Source organism: Amphiprion ocellaris, chromosome 16, assembly GCF_022539595.1.
Source record: "Amphiprion ocellaris isolate individual 3 ecotype Okinawa chromosome 16, ASM2253959v1, whole genome shotgun sequence".
In the NCBI taxonomy this organism is placed as follows: domain Eukaryota; kingdom Metazoa; phylum Chordata; class Actinopteri; family Pomacentridae; genus Amphiprion; species Amphiprion ocellaris.
In genome coordinates, this window is record NC_072781.1 from 5,311,792 (window position 1) to 5,331,147 (window position 19,356).

The 19,356-nt window shown below is 39.9% G+C and overlaps 1 protein-coding gene across 1 annotated transcript in view; it reads left to right on the forward strand.

The window, feature by feature from the left end:
• The first annotated feature begins 3,947 nt into the window (after nucleotides 1-3,947).
• grid1a (glutamate receptor, ionotropic, delta 1a) overlaps nucleotides 3,948-19,356 on the forward strand; it is a 332,162-nt gene continuing 316,753 nt past the window's right edge. Inside the window, exons 1-2 of the mRNA XM_055018770.1 lie at nucleotides 3,948-4,222; nucleotides 4,774-4,838. The gene's annotated coding sequence lies outside the window, so the exon portion shown is untranslated. The remainder of the gene's footprint in view (nucleotides 4,223-4,773; nucleotides 4,839-19,356) is intronic.

The following is a 19,356-nucleotide window of genomic DNA, read 5'->3' on the forward strand; positions in this document are numbered from 1 at the left end:
TCTTCCACGGCTTTTTCCTTCCGTCTTCCCCCCTTCTTCCCACCTCTCTCCTGTTATTTACTTCCTCTCTTTTCATTCCCCAATCACCCTCCTTCCCCACACTTCCTCCACTCTCATCCCGCCTTCCTCTACTCGCGCTGTTGTGCCGTTTCCTTACCTAATTAGAAATCCCCTGTAGGTTTTTTGGTTACAACGCAGAATATTTACTGTGAGCAGTTCAGCCGGGGGTTTCTGGGTCACGGAAGGAGAAATGGAGACTGATCAGCCTAAAGACTGAAGCTTAACATGGCTAATTAATTCCTCAGTAACACAGTAGTGAGATTAAATGACTCTGCTCTCTGATAAATGTGTTTTTTGTTACTGTATTAAAGTAGAGAACTGGAGAAAAAAGCTAACCTGGCATGTGGAACTATTATGTGAGGCTTTGATTTCATTTAGATTCATTCACCATTTAATATTGTTTTGATGTAAAGCTAAATGTGCACAAGGCAGCATGAATGGTTACCTAGCAACAAGTGCTGTGAGTGAAGATAGATGGGTGATGGAGTTGGCTAATTTAGGAATGGCAGGGGAGATGTGCTCCTGAATCTGAAGAGATACTCAATATTTTGAATTATTTGAATTATTTTCGATTTTTTTGAAGGACAAGAATTGTTGTATAAGGGTAGCAAAATGCAGTCTGACTTTTGACTGACTTTCTAGCACTTGACTTCATAAAAAAGCACAGTAAAAGCTATTTTCATCCTGATGCACATTTCAGTGGCTGAGCTTTATGTTTTTCTTTACCTTGTACACAACAGTTGATGAAACACTCTCACTTCAAGGTCCGTTTAGTGGATGGAGTTTGCACAGTTTTAATGGAATTATATATCTGAAAAGTTCTATTGTTTCAGAGAACTTTCCAACCAGAAATGTGTGGCAGTAAGAGGGAAGAAAAATGCACAGAAAGTTTATTTTTTTTAACCTGGACAGGAAGAGGAAGTGAGGAGATGAACAAGGAAGAACACCTGTGAGATGAAAAAGCCTGACAAAGGCAGCATGGAGGGCAACAGAGTGAGAAGTGGAAAATTTGGACACTTAATCCACCTCTGGACATCTTGGCTGTGTGACATATTAAAGTAAGAAGAGTGGCTTTTGTTCCGAGTCGCAGGATTTCCCGGGCAATCAGGAAGTGCTGACAGTGAGCTGATCCCAGGAGCACGGCTGGATGAGGCCGGTTGAAATACTTCTTTGACCTGCTCGGACACTTGGAGGATGTCTATGTCTTTGTTGGAACGTTGGAAAGTTAAGATAAGTCTCCGTTTCAATAAATCTCTGAACTTTTTCTGTTGTGTTCCCTCCTCTATCCCTTCTCTTCGACCTTCCTTTGCCTCTCACAAACACTCCGACACCCCTCAAATAGACTGAATTGAACTGAACTAAACTAAAATGAACTTGCATTCATGCTAAAGGACTACAGCTTGCTTACTTCATCTGAGCACATTCTCCCTCACTGATATCATCACTGATTTTTTTTTTCTTGTCAGGACTTGTTTCCTTAATTAGTTTTTCTGCTGATATATCGACATTGACTTTGGTTTTAGTTGGCTTTATGGGTATTTTTTGTTAGATACTTTAGTGTTTGTTTATTATTTGGGTTGAATATAAGCAGTTTTAACTAAAGAAACTGAACTGATGGGTGTTCATGTGTGTTTTATTTTAATTTTGTGCTTTTTGTAGTGAGAGTAGGAAGCTTTTCGGGCTATTCTAGGTTCAGTGTTTACTCCTCCTGCTGGCGTCCAACTCCTTTTTATATATATCAGGAATCCCCCTACGCAACATGTGCTTGGGTAAAACCTTTTGACAAGTTTCTCATTAGACTTGAGGAAATATAATACTAATACTTGTAATTAATTAAGCAAAACTACTAATTAGAATTATGTATATTTTTTCATTGTTTTAGAGTTTTTTTCAGCACATTTCAGATTCATTCATGTTCAATATATGCAGATCTGATTGTTAAAATGGAATTGATGGGGCTGTTTTGCTTTTATTTTGTGAATTTTGTAGTTAGCAGGAAGCTGTTTGGACTATTGTACTGAATAATTTAAGTTACTTTTTTTTTTTTTAAGTAATGGATTCAGTGTTTACTCCTTCTGCCTGGTGTAAAGCTCCTTTGTATACATTTTTTAGGTACACCTTGCTAGTTAAAGGTTTAACCCCCTTTGCCTTCAGAACTGCCTTAATTCTCTGTGGCATACTTTCTTTCTTTACATACTATTTCTCAGAGATTTTGGTCCAAACTGACAGGATAGCATCATGCAGTTGCTGCAGATTTGTCGGTTGCACATCCACCACATCCCAAAGGTTCTATTGGATTGAGATCTGGTGACTGTGGAGGCCATTGGAGTGCAGTGAACTCATTGTCATGTTGAAGAAACCAGTTTGAGATGATTTGAGCTTTGAGACACGGTGCATTGGGATGGACATGGTTAGCAATAATACTCAGGTAGGCTGTGACATTTAAACGATGCTCAGTTGGTACTAAGGTACGGTGGCCGAGGGGTGCAAACGCAGCACAAAAACGGAACGCCCTGCAAGAGACAAAAACACACACAAAAAAATAAATGCTGCAAGATAGAAAACACCGACAAAAGAGAAATGCTGCAGGAGACATAACATCCACCAAAATGAAACGCACTTCACAAGAGAAACGGACTGCAAACAGAAACGTACTTCATAAGAGAAACGGACTGCAAACAGAAACGTACTTCATAAGAGAAACGGACTGCAAACAGAAACGCACTACGAAACAGAAACACAGAAGATAAATGCTTCAAGAGACACCTGCAAAAAAAAAAAGAATAGAAATATTTATTCGTTGTTTTTTGGGTTGTGAATTTAAAAAAACATTATGGGGCCTCTCCATTTCTCTTGACATTTTTTGCTAACACCTAAAAACAAAAGTAGTAGAACAACAAAGAAATGTTCCTATACTTAAGCACATTTAGCAAGTTTAAAAAAATCATTCAATATTTGTTTTAATGTTTTCAGTTTTCTGGGACCATGGTATAAGCGGATTAAACAAGTTGGAGCCACTAGGGAGTTGTAGGGCCCTCTGCAGAGTAACACCACTCCATGGAGTGACACCTCTCTGCTGCACGTTGTAGTGTTCCCAGTCCGCAGCTTGTCCTGGTGTTCCTGATCCGCAGCTTGTCCTGGTGTTCCTGATCCGCAGCTTGTCCTGGTGTTCCTGATCCGCAGCTTACCGTGGTTTTCCCACTCCAACTTGTGGCTTAGAGCGGTCTAATACACGGCTCGAAGTTGTTTAAATCTTACTGAAATTGGAGAGACAACTTGAAAAGGTATACTTTTCTCTTTCCTAAGTTTTTACATGTGGCCCTCAGATGCTGCTGTGAAAATACTTGTGTAGGTTTTGCTGATTTACACAGCTGATTTTAGTGGGCTTGGGGTTGTGAGAAGTGAATTTGTAGTGTTAACGTTACTGTAACAAACATTAATTTCTGGGACACACCAGGTATTTAACAAGGTACCTGGACGACTCACGCATGGGACATGGCAGCCTAGAAGAGAAGCACTGATAATTGTGGACTGCTTCAAAAACACATAAAGTGATTAAATTAAATGAATGTAAACTAAAATGAATGCAACACACACACCTGGTGTGTCCCATAATATTAGCAGGGGCGTACCTACCATTAGGCAAACATAGGCAATTGCCTAGGGCCCCGAGATTTCCAGGGGCCCCCAAACGTCTCATAAAATCTGAATAATAAACGCTTCTTTGATTTGAAACAAATACTTTTTTTCTTGTCTTAATTTGTGCGCTTGAAAATACATTAAAATGGTTGGTCTATCACTGTCATGATCGTTCTCCCCCCTCATTTCTCACACAATGGACTATTCCACGTTACTGCGCATGTGCAGGCTTAATTCAGGAAGATGGCATCAAAACAAACTTGTTGGCGCGGTTTTGAGAGGTGAGCGGTGAGCAAGATGAAGCGGAGTTATCCCAGTGGAGCAGAGAAGAGGAGAAGGCGAGAGGAAAACAAACAGTTTTTTATCAAAACTACCAAAGGTATCAACCTTTTTCACGGTGGTGCCAAATACAGGAGGACGACAGACAGAGCCAGATGCTGCTGTCAGTAGCAGCTCAGCTGTCAGTGTCAGCCCTGGAGGAGAGAAAGTGGAAAGTGACGCAAGGGATGCTTTTCACGAAGTTGTGAGTACTACATCGGTCGTGATGGTAAACTAAAACTATATTGAATGTTGATCAATGCTCAGGGTTTCCTCTACATTCATTCAGCAGCAGCGGCCCGAGGAAAATATTAGGAACGGTACGTATAGTTAGTAATACAGGCGGATTCACGAGGTAAAATACCGATCGCGTGGGAGGAGGAGGGAGGGATTGGGGGGGGGGGGGGGTCAACTATGTCCCAGGATAGGCTGTCAGCACTTGCAGTTCTTTCCATTGAGCAGAAAGTCAGTGGATATGGTCCTACTCATTTCAAGGTTTGCTGAGGCAAAGGCTCGAAAAGTCAAATTTCAGTGTGATAATTTTAATAAAATTGAGGAAGAAAAAAATCACAAAGAAAAATGGAAGTGAAAAAGGGAGAATAGAAAACATCACAAAGACATGAGGGACTGAAAGAAAATAGAAAAGGGAGAAAGAAAGAAAGACAAAAGGTAAATTTGATTTAAAAAAAATTGTACTGTTGAAATTTTTGTTGTCATAATTGACCTTGTTATATTTTGTGGTGTCTTCTTTTATAGTAACACAGCGTGCAGGGAACTCCAGGCTGAACCTGCTCCTGCTGCCACACTGAAGACATGTTGAGGTGAGAATAAAACTTTAGACAGTGCAGTACCAGAATGTCGAGGGCCCCAATGACTGGGTTTGCCTTGGGCCCCCAAATGACTAGGTACGCCCCTGGCTTTCATGTTATTTACACCAAATTCTGACCATCTGAATGTCGCAGCTGAAAGTGAGACTCATCAGATCAGGCAACCTTTTTCCAATCTTTTATTGTCCAGGTTTGGTGAGCCTGTATGAATTGTAGCTTCAGTTTCCTGTTCTTAGTTGACAGGGGTGGCACTGGGTGTGGTCTTCTATGATATGTGCAATACTGTTATGTAATTGTTGTTGAGATGGCATTGTTTGTTGTCATTGTGGCCGTTGAGGCATTTATGGCACAGTTGCTGAGTCCAAGACAAATTTTCCCAAGTGGGACAATAAAGTATATTGTATTGTAAGTGCATTGTACTGTATCTTCTGCTGCTGTAGCCCATCTTCTTCAAGGTTGGACGTGTTGTGCATTCAGAGATGGTATTCTGCATTCCTTGGTTGTAACCAGTGTATATTTGAGTTCCTGTTGCCTTTCTGTCATCTCCAGCCAGTCTGCCCATTCTCCTCTGACCTCTCACATCAACAAGGTGTTTTTGTCCACACAACTGCCACTCTGGATATTTTCTCTTTTTTGGACCACTCTCTGCAAACCCTAGAGATGGTTGTGTGTGAAAATCCCAATAGATCAGCAGTTTGTGAAATACTCAGACAAACAACCATGCCACATTCAAAGTCACTTAAATCCCCTTTCTTTCGTATTTTGATGCTTGGTTTGAACTTCATCAAGTTGTCTTGATAACGTCTACATGCCTAAATGCATTGAGTTGCAGCCAAGTGATTGGCTGATTAGCTATTTGTATTAACAAGCAATTGAACAGGTGTACCTAATAAACTGGCCGGTGAGTGTATATTAGGAATCCGCCTCTGCAACATTTGCTGTGAGTAAAACCTTTTCACTGGTTTCTCATTATACATAAAAAAAACTATTATTAATATTACAAAATAAGCAGATTAATTTTTTTTCATTGTTTGACAGTTGTTTTTTTTTTCATTTCAAAGTAAGTGGCAGTTCAAATTGCTTTACAAGTGCTACAATGAAATAAATCAGACAAAGAGAAAAAGTAAGTGTAAAAAATGATAAAAACCTGTTAATTGAACTGACTCAAGTTTTGTTGATCGATTAAACACTAATTATGCACAAGCTGGTTATGTGCGCACACACGCTTGCGACTGATCGCTTATCAAGGTACAGGCTTTCTGCATACATACTAATGAGAATGCGGCAAATAATTAAAAATCTTTACTGAAAACTGGTAACACCGACAGTTCCCCTGACAGCATTCCTCATTAATTGCGGTGTTTAATCAGATGAGTGACAGGTGACAGAGGTTAAGCATAGCATATTTGATTGACACAAATGGAAAGAAACGCTCATCTTCCCGAGGGGATCAAAGTGTGTCGTGATTGCCGAGTGATGCAATTAAAGAATTCCCAGAGAAGGAATTAACTGCTGTGCTGGAGGCACTTTGCGGGAACGGCTTCAGGATGCAGCACCTCGAAAGAAATGGCAGATTAGAAGCGGCTCATTTTCAAGTCATGGATGTTTTGCAGCATGCCTGTCATACCTGAGACCGAACCGAAGATGATGGAAGCGTGCACAGTGGTTATTAAGTTTGGCAGAGGCATTAGGAAAAGACATATTCATTGCATTTAAAGCAGATGGCAGGCACTTTTGCTGTAACATGGCAGCTTTAAACGGTTTATATTGTAGCTATGTTGTTTACACTGACAAGACTGATATCTAACTGAATATCTGAATCTGGAAGTGGCTGGCTGGGGATCAACAATGGATCTCATTTAGATTTGATAACAAACTTTATGTAAGATCTCAGTAATGATCCAGTTAGGAGTGAAAATCCATTTTTATTGAGTTTTGAGGTTATTATAAATGTGGTGGTAAAGATGTTTACTTCTGCCTTTCCTCAAGCCTCCATACAGCTAGATAGCCACCCAGCGTTACACATAGCCTGAAGAACCAGTGGTTGTCTAGCTCAAACTTTACACAATTCTGCCCATTAACAGTGAACTATTCAGAATGATCAGCTGCCTCACAGTCCAACCAGATTTATTTACCTTGTAGAGCTGCTTCTGCTAACGCTAAAATGTCTAAAAAGTTCACCAAATGTTCTGCCATTGCTTGCAAGAGTGAACACGAGTCTTCATGCACTACCAGCATCTGAAGAACTAAAGACCATGCAGGTTCTTGTCATTATAGATGGCCATGTCACCACAATAATAGTAAAATCCCTAGTGTTGGCATGTAGCGCTGCTAATGAGGACAATGCTGCTATTAGCTTTGATCATATACATACAGATTAAAGCTCTGTGGAAATTGTAATGCTGAGAGGCCTTCGAAGATGGTCAAAACTTTCAGATGGATTTGAAACCAACGAACAGATCAGCCAACTAACCAATATAACTGTAAAACGTTTAAATTCTATTTCTGTTGTCAGACAATAGAATTAGTATGAAATAGTGATTAAAACCTGAAGAATAGTGGAGAACCATCATCTTCCAGGAACAAATGTGGTTGGTCATGTGGTCTGATGAGTCCAGATTTACCCTGTTCCAAAGTGATGGAGGCATCAGGGTAAGAAGAGAGGCAGATGAAGTGATGAACTCATCATGGCTAGTGTCTACCAGCCTGTGGGGGTTAGAGTTATGATCTGGGGTTGGTCAGGTTCAGCAACGTTATGTTCCCAAAGAATGAGGTCAGCTGACTACCTGAATATACTGAATGACCAGGTCTTTCCATCAGTGGAGTTTTTCTTCCCTGATGACATGTTCCAAGATGACGATGCCAGGATTCATGGGCTCACATTGTGAATGAGTGGATCAGGGAGCATGAGATGGATTTTCCTCCTCAGAGTCCAGAACTAGCCCCGTTGAGAATCTTTGGGATGTTCTGGAGAAGACTTTGCACAGCGGTCTGACTCTCCCATCATCAATATAAGATCTCGGTGAAAAATGATTGCATCTCTGGACAGAAAAAAATGCTGTGACATTGCAGAAGCTTATCAAAACGATGCCACAGCAAATGAATGCTATACTCAAAGCTAAAGGCGGTCCATCAAAATATTAGAGGGTGCAACTTTTTTTTGGCTGGGGCAGTTTGTGCAAATGACCTGTTCAGTCTTAGGAGCAGGGCTACTTACAGTTTACAGCTTTGAGGACCGATAAGGGCCTACTAATAATTAAAGACAAGACTTGTAATTTAAAGAGCTGTAGTTGTCAAAATTTGATGTAAATTCTAAACGTTTTTATTGCCACTCTCTCAGTTTGGTCAGTCAGTTAATCCTATAATCTACTGATTTTCAACCTTTATTTGCACTATGCAGCATTTTTATGTTTCATATTATTATTCTTACTAACTGACACACAGGGAAGTTTGGACTAATAAAAATTTAGCTGAACTTTGTTTCACTGTACTTGTAGAAAGAGCTCTCAGCCTGTAGTTTCACACATATTCCATGTCTTTTCTTCCTTCAGTTAGAAAATCAGTGTATTGTTGTTGGGGGACACTGCAGAGAGATGAAGATGAATGCAGCACAGATGGACCAAGTTCAAGGTAATTACCATAAAACCACCCTGCGATAACCTTGAATAACTTATTTAAAAGGCAGCTTATGAAAAATCATATCATTTCCTTGTGGGCCATATGAAAATTTTTCCCCTAGTTGAAGATAACCTCAAATAAAAATTTTCAGAAGCATCAAATCTTTACTTTTAACCAGATGTAAAATGTTTGGCCTTTTTTGCTTTGAATTGTTGACAGTTTTTCCACCAGTCAAGCTTCATTTATGGGTGGTATCTTATATGGTATCTCTTTAGCGTGTTCAGTCATCCATCTTAGAGAGAGTTGGAGAAGCAAAACACAATAATCACTGGGGAAAGTGTGGTTGATGCACACTTTAAGGCAAACATTCATGGTGCATTGCACTGTTTTGTGCACATCAAACATGATAGATGGCATAGCTGTGTTATAAAAAAAAAAAAAAAAGAAAACCGTTTCAGACTCTGCCTCAGTATTTCACCTCCAGACACCTGGTTCATGTGCTGTTCAGTTTACACCCACTTCACTTTTTTGGACACAGTCCGGCTAATTCCAGCATCAGAGAGGTGTTGAGGGAGGAGGTTTGACCGTTCAGCACAGCACTTAAAAGGCAGACCGATGCCTGAGTTCTCACTCTGGAATACTGTATCTGTCACAATACAGTATGCGGTTTGATCCCGGCTCCTCCTGTCCACATTTGAAGTGTTTTTGTGCAAGATACTGAACCCCAGGCCGACACCTTGCACTGCAGCTCCTCTACTGTTGTGTTTGTGTGTGAATGGGTTATTAGGAGACAAAAAATGTATGATGCATTTTCTGTTAAGATATAAAAGCCGGATTCTATTACTGGTCTTTGTTGTGCCCTGCTGCACCTTGTACAGTCTTTGTTGTCTTCTGCGTCCGGCTGCAAACGTGTGATTTATTCTGTATTCAGGATGGACACACATCTCTCATCTTGAAAGGAGGCTGAGAGCAGCAGCATTGTTTGGGTTGTAGCAGCACAAAGCTCACCGAACAATTACATAGATGATCAATTTGTCATTTCGCTATAAGAAAAAAAAAAGGCCAAGTGAAGTGCAAAGAGTATAAATGTGGACAAAAGCTTCAATTTTCTATAAATTTGCAAATGTCTTTAATTAGATACTGCATGTTTGTTATCTGGAGGGTTTTGCTCCTTGAAGCACAGTGTGTTTCATACTGAAAAAAACAAGGTTTTTATTGATTCCTGAATGCTGTGAACATTCACACGAGACTTACCTTCACACATGAATATCTGCCTGTATTATTGGTGCAGAAACCAGAGCGGACAGCCAGAGCTGAGGGATAGGTGTAGGTGTATCATGGCAGATTTATACCTTGTCTATAAGAGATATGGGGAGGGGAGGTGTTTTCATGCTGTTCACCAAAATCCACAGCAGACTACCTCGTGAATAATGCAGTGCCTTAGGTAGAAATACAGCCTTGGGCATTTCTTTCGCCTTGCAGTAGGAGTATCCAGGGAATTTGCATACCAAGCAGTTATTTTCAAGTGAATTGTGAGTAAACTACAAATTGGCGAGTGTGTTCGATTACGTGTGCCGCTATGTTTTTATATATACAGCACAAATTATTCTTTCAATGCAGAGTTGAAAGATGAAGCGACACGCAGCCGTAGCAATCAAGCTGAAGCGTGCACCCAGTGGCAAAGTTCAGTCGAGGCAAGAAAACCCTTCGTTCTGTCGAAAAGGCAAGAAGGGAGTCAGCCCTGCTTAAAATAGTTAAATCACAAGTCTCACAATGAGAGACTGGATTCAAATCAAAGGGCCTTGAAGTCCTCTTGTCTTTTGTGTGCCGGCCAGCTGAATCTGAGGCAGCATTAAAAGAAAAAACAACCTTTTTTTCCTCTCCTCTCCCCTCCTCTTCCGATGCGGTGTAGAACATGCCTTCAGCACTTCCTCAGAATTCAGAGGAGATTTCCGCTGAGTAGCTCGACCTCACAGCCTAATCACCAGATCTAAAACTCCAGCGGAGCTCCGGGCCGCACCGAGAGGGATAAAGCCCCCTCCTGCTGTTGCTTCCTCCGGCCCCACATGCCAGGCCACAATTAATTCATACTGCTGGCAGCTTTGGACAATCCCAGCAGTACAACTCTCATCCTTTACGCTCATATGCTGTCCTTATTTGCATAATATCAATTTGGTTTGTAATGGTCTATTGGGGAAAACAGCCTGTAAGTTTGCATAAATACGCAAGAAAAAAAGGCATGCACCTAATTCCAGTGATATTTATGGTCTAAGCACAAACCTACAAGTTTTGCTCTTAAAGAGAGGGAACATACGCTTAAATGTAGATTGTCACTGAACTTGCTGTAAAGGAAGTTGCTGTGTGTGAAGCTATTTCTGACAGACACCTCTGATGCCAACTCTCTGAGGAGAATCATGTGTCTGAGAGTGGAAGAAGGGAATGGTGTTGATGAATTTAATCACAGATTGGCAAACTGGCCGTGGGCTGAGTGACTGAGTGAGTAGAAAAACCTCTCTTGCTTTACGGCGGATGAATAATCATACGGTCCTTCCACACTCCTCTTCCTCCTCTGCTGGCTGCTTCCGAGAAAAAACACACACACACACACACACACACACACACACACACACACACACACACACACACACACACACACACACACACACACACACACACACACACACACACAAAACAAGAGAGGGAGAGTCACAGTCAGAAAACCAAGAGATCGACAGGAATAGAGAGATGAAGAGAAATAGAGCGAGAATGATGAGATGGGAAGAAACAGTGCAACAACGCAGAGGAGAAGATTAGGTGAGGGCCAAACTAAATCTAGAGAGCAATCCCCAGGCATCCAGGCACTTACAGTCAGAGCCAGAATTTGTATTAACAAAGCTTGTAGGGATGAGTACAGACTGGATCATAGTACGTCGCACGGCTAAATATAAATCAGCAGCTCTGTTTGAATGTCATTTATACCAACAGGAGACAGACAAGAGGAAGTGGGACAATAGGTGGCTTGTTTGATTCTTTCCATTTATCTCCTTTTTAAAATCAGAACTGTGTGCCAAGTCAAGGGAGTGTTGGTGTGGATGGCGATGAAACCGATCCCTCCAGGGAGCCTTCCTCCTGGCACAATAATGAAATGAGCGGTGTGTGAATGAATGACGCTTCTGTGCAGTGCCCAATTTACAGATGTGGTGCGTTTCTTTGAAGATGTGTAGACAGCCAAAAGGGAAAATCCTCTTTCCACTTGTCCCTCCGCCACAGATCGGTCAGGGATTAAGACCTACATCATGATTTAAGCCTAGAAATTCAGTTTCTATCCCACAAACACTTGAGCTGTTTGTTGATTTGTCCACAGTAAGGGTAGTCATATAATACCTGTGAGGTTGTTCTTTAGATGTAATTGACTGTATTGATTGTGTGCAGACCTGACCTCCTGTTTTTTTTTCATTTTTGTAGGCATTGTTGTGTGTAGCAGCTGGTGGTTTCAACAATGCAATCTCACATCAAAATAACATTGGTGCCGCAGTGGAAAAACATATATTACATAGGCTGATTGAAAAGTTGTGGGACTGTGCACAGTCATACACAGAACATACATGCAACATGTGCGAGCGGCAGTCAGGATGTCATGTGACGCTGTGCTATCAACAGCAGCACCTGCCTTTCAATCAGTGATAAGTGCTAATCCTCTCTAAACTGTGTCAAACTGCCGACCTTCCAACTTGAATTTCATTTTGGAAAAGAGGAAGAAGTCACAGGGAGTCAAATCTGAGTCTAAGACTTGTAAGACTTGACCGCGTTCAGATGTTAAAGATAGTCAAGAAATCACCAAGAGAAGTCAGCAGGATTTCTTGTCGACAAAAATTAAGGAGTAGTTCTTAGCAGTGATTAACACCACAAGAAAAAACAGAGATACTTAGCTGTGTATCGTCTTTTATGCTGAGAGAGTTGGTCATTTTTCAATGTCTATAGGGCGTATGATGGGTGTGACAGTTTTGACACCATTGTATTTTTCTAAATCTATTGGTCAGATCTTGACGTATCATATTTCACCCCTAGATCACACTTTACACAGGACATTAGGCTATCATTAGGTCATGTTTTACAGAGAACATGCCCAAACATATTCAGACTTTTGCTTCAGTCTCCGGTACACTTAGTAGGTTATCATTTTGTGACAGAGTTCATCCATCTTATACCATCATGTATTGTTATGTTTCTGATACAACTCTTTTAAGATTTATATTGCTTTAAGTTTACACTGTTATGTACTGAGTTATCCATATATCATTTTCTGAAAAGCATGGGATTTGTCTTCACACCAACAATACATGTTTTGCTTTAAGGTCTTCCGGCTGTGTGTGTCCTATTCTGTCTAATACCACTTGTCATAATTATATCATCCTTTACTTTTAGCACATCGTACTCAAAAAATATTACACTACACAACAGACCCACTTGTCATCAACAGTGATGATGAAGTTGCAAATGCACACCTACCAGTGGTCACAAAAATGTGTAACAAAGGTCCTGCTGTTGATGATACAGAGTCATGTAACATTATAACAGTTATTGCTCGCATATATCGTGCACATACACAGCCCCAGGACGTTTGGATCAACATGTATTTCAAAATAAATGTCTGATCTTAAAACATAAAAATAACCACAAAGTGCACATAAGGCTGGAGATCTGGTGGTGGAATGAAGTGCAAGACTGGGATTCGAGTTGTGTGTCAGACCATTCTTTTACAGTGTTTTTAGTCACTCCTTGTTTTCTGTTGCTTTTCCAGTCATTTTCAGTGGCATATTACTTTGGAATATGCTACAGAACTACCAAGGTTTAAGCACAAACTGCTTGGTTAGATTTAGGAAAGGATTGTATTTCCTAAAACATACCTGTAAAAATGCGAAATGCAAAACTCCAATTGTTTTCTATGATTCTCCATTAGGGAATCAGCAAATCTACTCATTGTGTTTAGCTTACTTCATATAATTATATGAGTTTGGCTAATTTTTAGGCAATTAAACCTGAAATGTCTAATTTTTAGGAAGTTTTTAGGAATCAAAGCTAGAATATAGGCTGGCTCCCAGGATGCATTGGTGGAGAGTTAAAACAACTGCAGAGATTCATAGTTTTGTACTGTGAGAAAGCAGACAAGTTATGGTTGTTTCTTTTTATAATAATTACAGCAATTCTAACCCTGAGAAAAGGTTAGTATTAAATTCTATCCCTACAGCTGTAGACTTTATCCCACTGTAACTGGAAGCAGCCTCACAGATGGTCCTTTTACTGATTCTACTGAGAAAAAGACAAAAGCTAATTCTGCAAGTTCTCAAAGTAGGCTAAGTGAAGAAGAAACTCTAAAAACTTAGAAAATGTAAAATAATCAGTCTTTCTGTAACCATTGTCTGTGTGACCAGTTGACTGAACTTAACATCTTGTTTTCTCAAGTTCACTTAATTTAACTGGGCTCCTTTTACACTTTCACAACTCTTAAGATGACTTTGCAACCATAGTGCCCTCACCCGCACTTTCATTTCAACATTAAATTTATGAGAAATCCAGTCTAGATATTGTTAATGTGGTAAATGACTATTCTAGCTGGAAACGGCTGAGTTTTAATGGAATATCTCCATAGGGGTACAGAGGAACATTTCCAGCAACCATCACTCCTGTGTTCTAATGCTACATTGTGTTAGCTAATGGTGTTGAAAGGCTCATCGATGATTAGAAAACCCTTGTGCAGTTATGTTAGCACATCAATAAAAGTGTGAGTTTTCATGGAAAGCATGAAATTGCCTCCGTGACCCCAAACTTTTGAACGGTTGTGTATATGCAGCCTTTCTGACCCATAATGTTGCCATGTTTACAACTAGACCAAAAATGAACATTTATTTTCATTTTTAAATCATCTATAAATGACTTTTTTAATTGATTGGTTAGTTTGTGAAACATCAAAACATTCTCAGAGCCAAAAGTTTAACAAATCCAAAAATATTCAGTTTGATATTAAAGAAAAGCAGAAACTTTTGACAGAAGTAAAGGTTTGACATTTTTGTTAAAAAAAATGACTGAAACAAGTAACCAACGATTAAAACGATAGCATTTTAATTATCTGTAAATTGACTACTCGATTACTTTACTAACAAGAAAAGCACTCAGAGAGCGCAGTACTCCATCAAGGCTGCTCTGTCGTCGTATGATTTCCGACTGATAACTGCCGATAAGACTGAAGCGGTGGATTTGTAGTAGGATCACTCATGTGATCCTCAGCAAGCAGCTGACATAGCATTCACTTGTTGTCATAGATACAGTGACGGCGTGCTGCTATCTCGCAATGATGTGTAAATCTTTAACAAATCTGTGGATTCAGACTATAAGCCGCATCACTGCCGAAGTCTAATCACTTGGTCCTTGTGTCATTTCTGACCTTCCCTGAAAATTTAATCCAAATCTGTTAGTCTGTTTTTGGGTAATGTTGCGTACAGACAGACAGATCCACAGATTAACACACGTACGCTGATCATCACATAACTCCGCTGCGTTCCTTGGTGGAATAATAACTGACAGTTGTCACTGAAGCAGAGACTTCTTGTCTCCATTCTAGTGACACATAACTCCGTTTTGCAGTTGGCATGTAATAAGTCAAAACTTTAATTCATTTTTTTTTAAAATGACCTCTGCTACTTCGAATACCTGCACATCTCCTCTCTAAATTCCTCCATTAAGTCACCGTATGATTCACGTTGCCTCTATCTTAGGTGGTTCATTAACAACAACACTGCAGCTGTTTGACCTCAGAGTTTAATCACTGTAACTTCTCTTTACAGCTATAGCATAAGCTTCCTACAATCCCTCTTGTATTTTGGACAGTGGACTCCAAAGTCCTAATCAAACATTTGTAGCAGATTATTAACACAGTAACAGAAAGATCAGATTATCACTTTGCTTGCATATTCTAATTAGGTACATAGTGGAAGTGTGGTGGTGCATTTTAATAAAAGCATGTACTTATGCTAACTGTACTACACTGGAGTCTGATGGTTAAATTAAGCTTCCACTGACATTAATGTTCCTGATTTCTTCCTCAACGAAGACCAAAATTCAAATTTCTTGTTCAGATAACATGTTCACAAATCCAAACATTTGCATGTGATTCATCAAATTTCACCCAAAGCTTTGCAGACCTTTGTTAAAAGGTCATAGTTTAATATTCTATTTTACAAAACACCAGCATTTGGTGAGGATCAAGGACGCGATGGAATCACTCCTCAGTGTGCTACTGACAAATTAAGCTCGAATAACTAAGTCCTTTACAGGTATACTGTGAACTGCTTCTTGCAAATCTGCTTTGGATCTTTTGAAATGTCAAACCAAAACAAAACAGAGTTGTGCTGAAGATCAGAGGGCAGAAACTTGTAAGACGACTCACCTTGAATACAAGTGAAAACATGCAGTAATGAAGCTCATTAATGCATAAAAGTAGAACTGTGGGAGACGAAGGTCTTAAAAAACAGAAAGGCAGGAGACCTAAAGCTGATTAAAAGAAAATTCCAGACATACAGAGCATGACTGGGTGTGTGGACTTTTAACAGACAACTACAACTAATAAATGAAAATATATACATAGGTATATTAAGAATATCATTTTGTAGCTCTAATATTTTATGATCTTTCAGTGAAATCGTTTATTGTCCTCAGCTGTAGTCGTGGTGCTTCCTCAGGTTTTACACAGACTGACATATTTTAACAGATTCTTGAAAATGGCCTATTCGGCTCATTTCCAGCTTTAATTTCTTTGTCTAGTACTTTACAGGAACAATTTTTCATGAATAACAATTAAAAAAAACAAACTCATTTTATAATAGCCATTTATGCAACCCTTCAGTTCATCTACTGTCTCAAACAAGCTGTTTTATCTCAGGGTTCTCAAAGTTAAAAGCCCGCCTCCTGTGATTGGCTGGCTTGTGGAAGCCTTTGCTCGTGAGCATCACCTCATCGTCACAATTTCTCATTTTTGATTGGAAATAAAAACTTTTCAAACCCATCAACACATGTTCAGACCTGAATCTGATCTGAAATTTGAGTGGACAACACAAACTTTGGCAGCACAAAACAGTCCAATATCATGCTCATTGCCTGCTAATTTGCAACTGAGAAACAAAAGCTGATTTTTTTTGGATTATTTTACAAAACATTAAAAACCTGGATTCAATGTGTACAACATTTTTCTATATTCCAACAGGTGGTACCACCACTGGTAAATAATTGTAGCCACATATGATTGATATTTTACTATTTACATTTTAAATTTGTTTTGTTTCCAGTCTGCCTTGTGTAATCACAGACTCCAGTTCAGTTGATAATACCACTGCTAAAAAAAAGAAGTCCTTTAACTCATGGTAATGTAACTTGTTTATGTGCCTGTATAAAAGCTAAACTATTTCCACATATTGCCAGTCACTGTTGACCCCTTGCCGAAAATAAAACTTTGCTTTGACTTGAGAGACGACTCTGAGTATTAATTTGAAGAAGTCACGACGCCACTGAAGAATTTTCTTGACAATAATGTAGCTAATAAACACTGTAAATATCTTTCTGAACTTAAACTTTAACAGTCTGTAGTGTGAACTGAGCTGTCATCTGTCTTTGCTTCTCTCATTGCTTCAGCTTGTTTGAACTTGCTTGAGACACTGTGACATATGTAACGTAACTGTGCAGAGGATTGCGGGTCAGAGAGGCCAGAAAAACATGCTGACTTGCTGCAAATGCTGCAAAATCTGACTGGATGTAGGACATGCGGGTATTTTGGCACAGGAAATTTGACATACTGTGTATTTGGATGTACTAAACCTTATTCTGGCACACTGTATATTAAAGTAGTGTGTATATCTGAATGCACCCTTAGTTTGACTTCATGGGCATGTTGTTCCTGGAGCAGATGACCTCATAATTATTATAATATGTTGTTCAGAGATTCCCAAAAAAGTCCCACTGATTTGAAAATCCTCTGTTTTGCACTTTTTAAAGAACGTTTTTATTAATGATTGAATGAATTGAATTTGTGACACAGACGTTCATTTATTTTTTAGTGTCTTTCTTTAAGACAAAACTCCTTCCAAACTAAAACCATCCCTTTCCATGCTTTGCCTTTAGCTCGTTAAAAGATAAGGATCGTACTCGGATTTCCTAAACATCAGCATATCAGCGTTGTTACTGAGCTTGTTAACATGCTGATGTTGGTTTAGCTTAAGGTACCGCTGTGCCAAAGTACAGCCTGGCAGAGCTGCTCATATGGCAGTAAACTCTTAATCTTCTTACAGCATATCACTATAAAATATGAGTTAATAGAAATACAAAAAAAAGCATGCAAACTTTTTTTTAGCTTCCAGTAAGGACTATATGTAAAGCCAGGCATCACTTTGAAGGTCATGACACCGCCTGGATCCTTTTTACTGCTTACTCTGCGATGGTCTTTGACTTCCCCCCAACATTCAGCTGAACTTCTGACACCGGTTAGCAACACAAAGGGATTTCTACACTATCCACACAGCTGCAACAGTAACGCACTTTTCTCAGACTGTTTTCAGAGCCGCTGCAGTGCTGCGCTGAGTGTCAGCAAGTGTGAAACACTCACAGGTTATCAACATGTCAAGCACACACACAGAGACATGCTTTGCTAAGTTTTCACTGTTTTATTCAGTGCAGATCTCTGTCCCCCTGGCGCCACTTTTTGTCAAATCCTCTCGTCGCGGCGTCGCTTTTGAAGAGCTCATCTCTGACCAGGAGTTAGGATGATGTTAATAATAACCCCACGTAGTGCTATCGCAACCCTGAACACAACACTCGAGGCCACAGACCCCCCCGTTCTCCATCCTGTCCCATTTCTTTGGTGTTTTTTAGCAATTTGCTCCTGGGAGCTCAGCAAGGCAGCGTACGAGAGAAGACAGGCGACAAAATGGGCATAATGACCGGCCTTAGGGGGGAGACGGAGACAAAGAGCGCTGAAACTGTTAAGACAGTTTTAACCCTGTCAACAGCGAGGCCACATCTGAGGGCAGAGAGACCACTTGCAGACTGATTAAACAACTTTAGTTCCATGTGACACTGGACTGACAAAAGCATCGAGAATGTGGCTTTAATGAGCTAAGGGGAGTCTGACATGCAGCAGCTATCATATACGCACCCACAACCCCTGGAGTATTGCGACATTATGCATTTTTTGATTAACTGCTCATTGTGTTTTATTCCTCTGACATGTAGCACTTCATATATAATGCACTGTATGTGTCCCCCATATGCATGAAGCTAACATAAACACATGACAAATGCATCAGAACATGTAGACTGAGGGTGTTTTAGAGCAAAATGAACATGAACCCACTCATGTTGTTTTATGAGACTTTTCTATCTTTATGAGGGCTGAATAGATTTTTGTCCAACTAATAACACTGCAGCCACCCGTCATCTTTAGACCTTTGTATACATGTCGAGGAAAATGCAAAAATCAGAGCATAAATTTGTCTTAATCCTAAACGTAAAATCCCTAAAATAACCCAAAACTGAGCTGCAAAATTGTTCTCACTTGACCAAATGTTTTCATTTTGGAGGCTTTTCCTCAGCTTATTTTTTTGTGGACATCTGGTCCTCGATCACTTCCAAGTACAAGGACACACAAACGCTGGAGACACACAGACACACATCTACACAAGGACACCTACTATATAAGTCGAGGTAAATCTACTTTATTGTGCCGTGAATCAGCTCTTGCTTTTGCAGCTTCCAGACCATTTGGGAAATCTCGATGACATATGTATATATGATAAAATCCTTGTGGCATTTGCATGTTCGAGCAATCAGGACTGCGTGTGCTGTATATGCA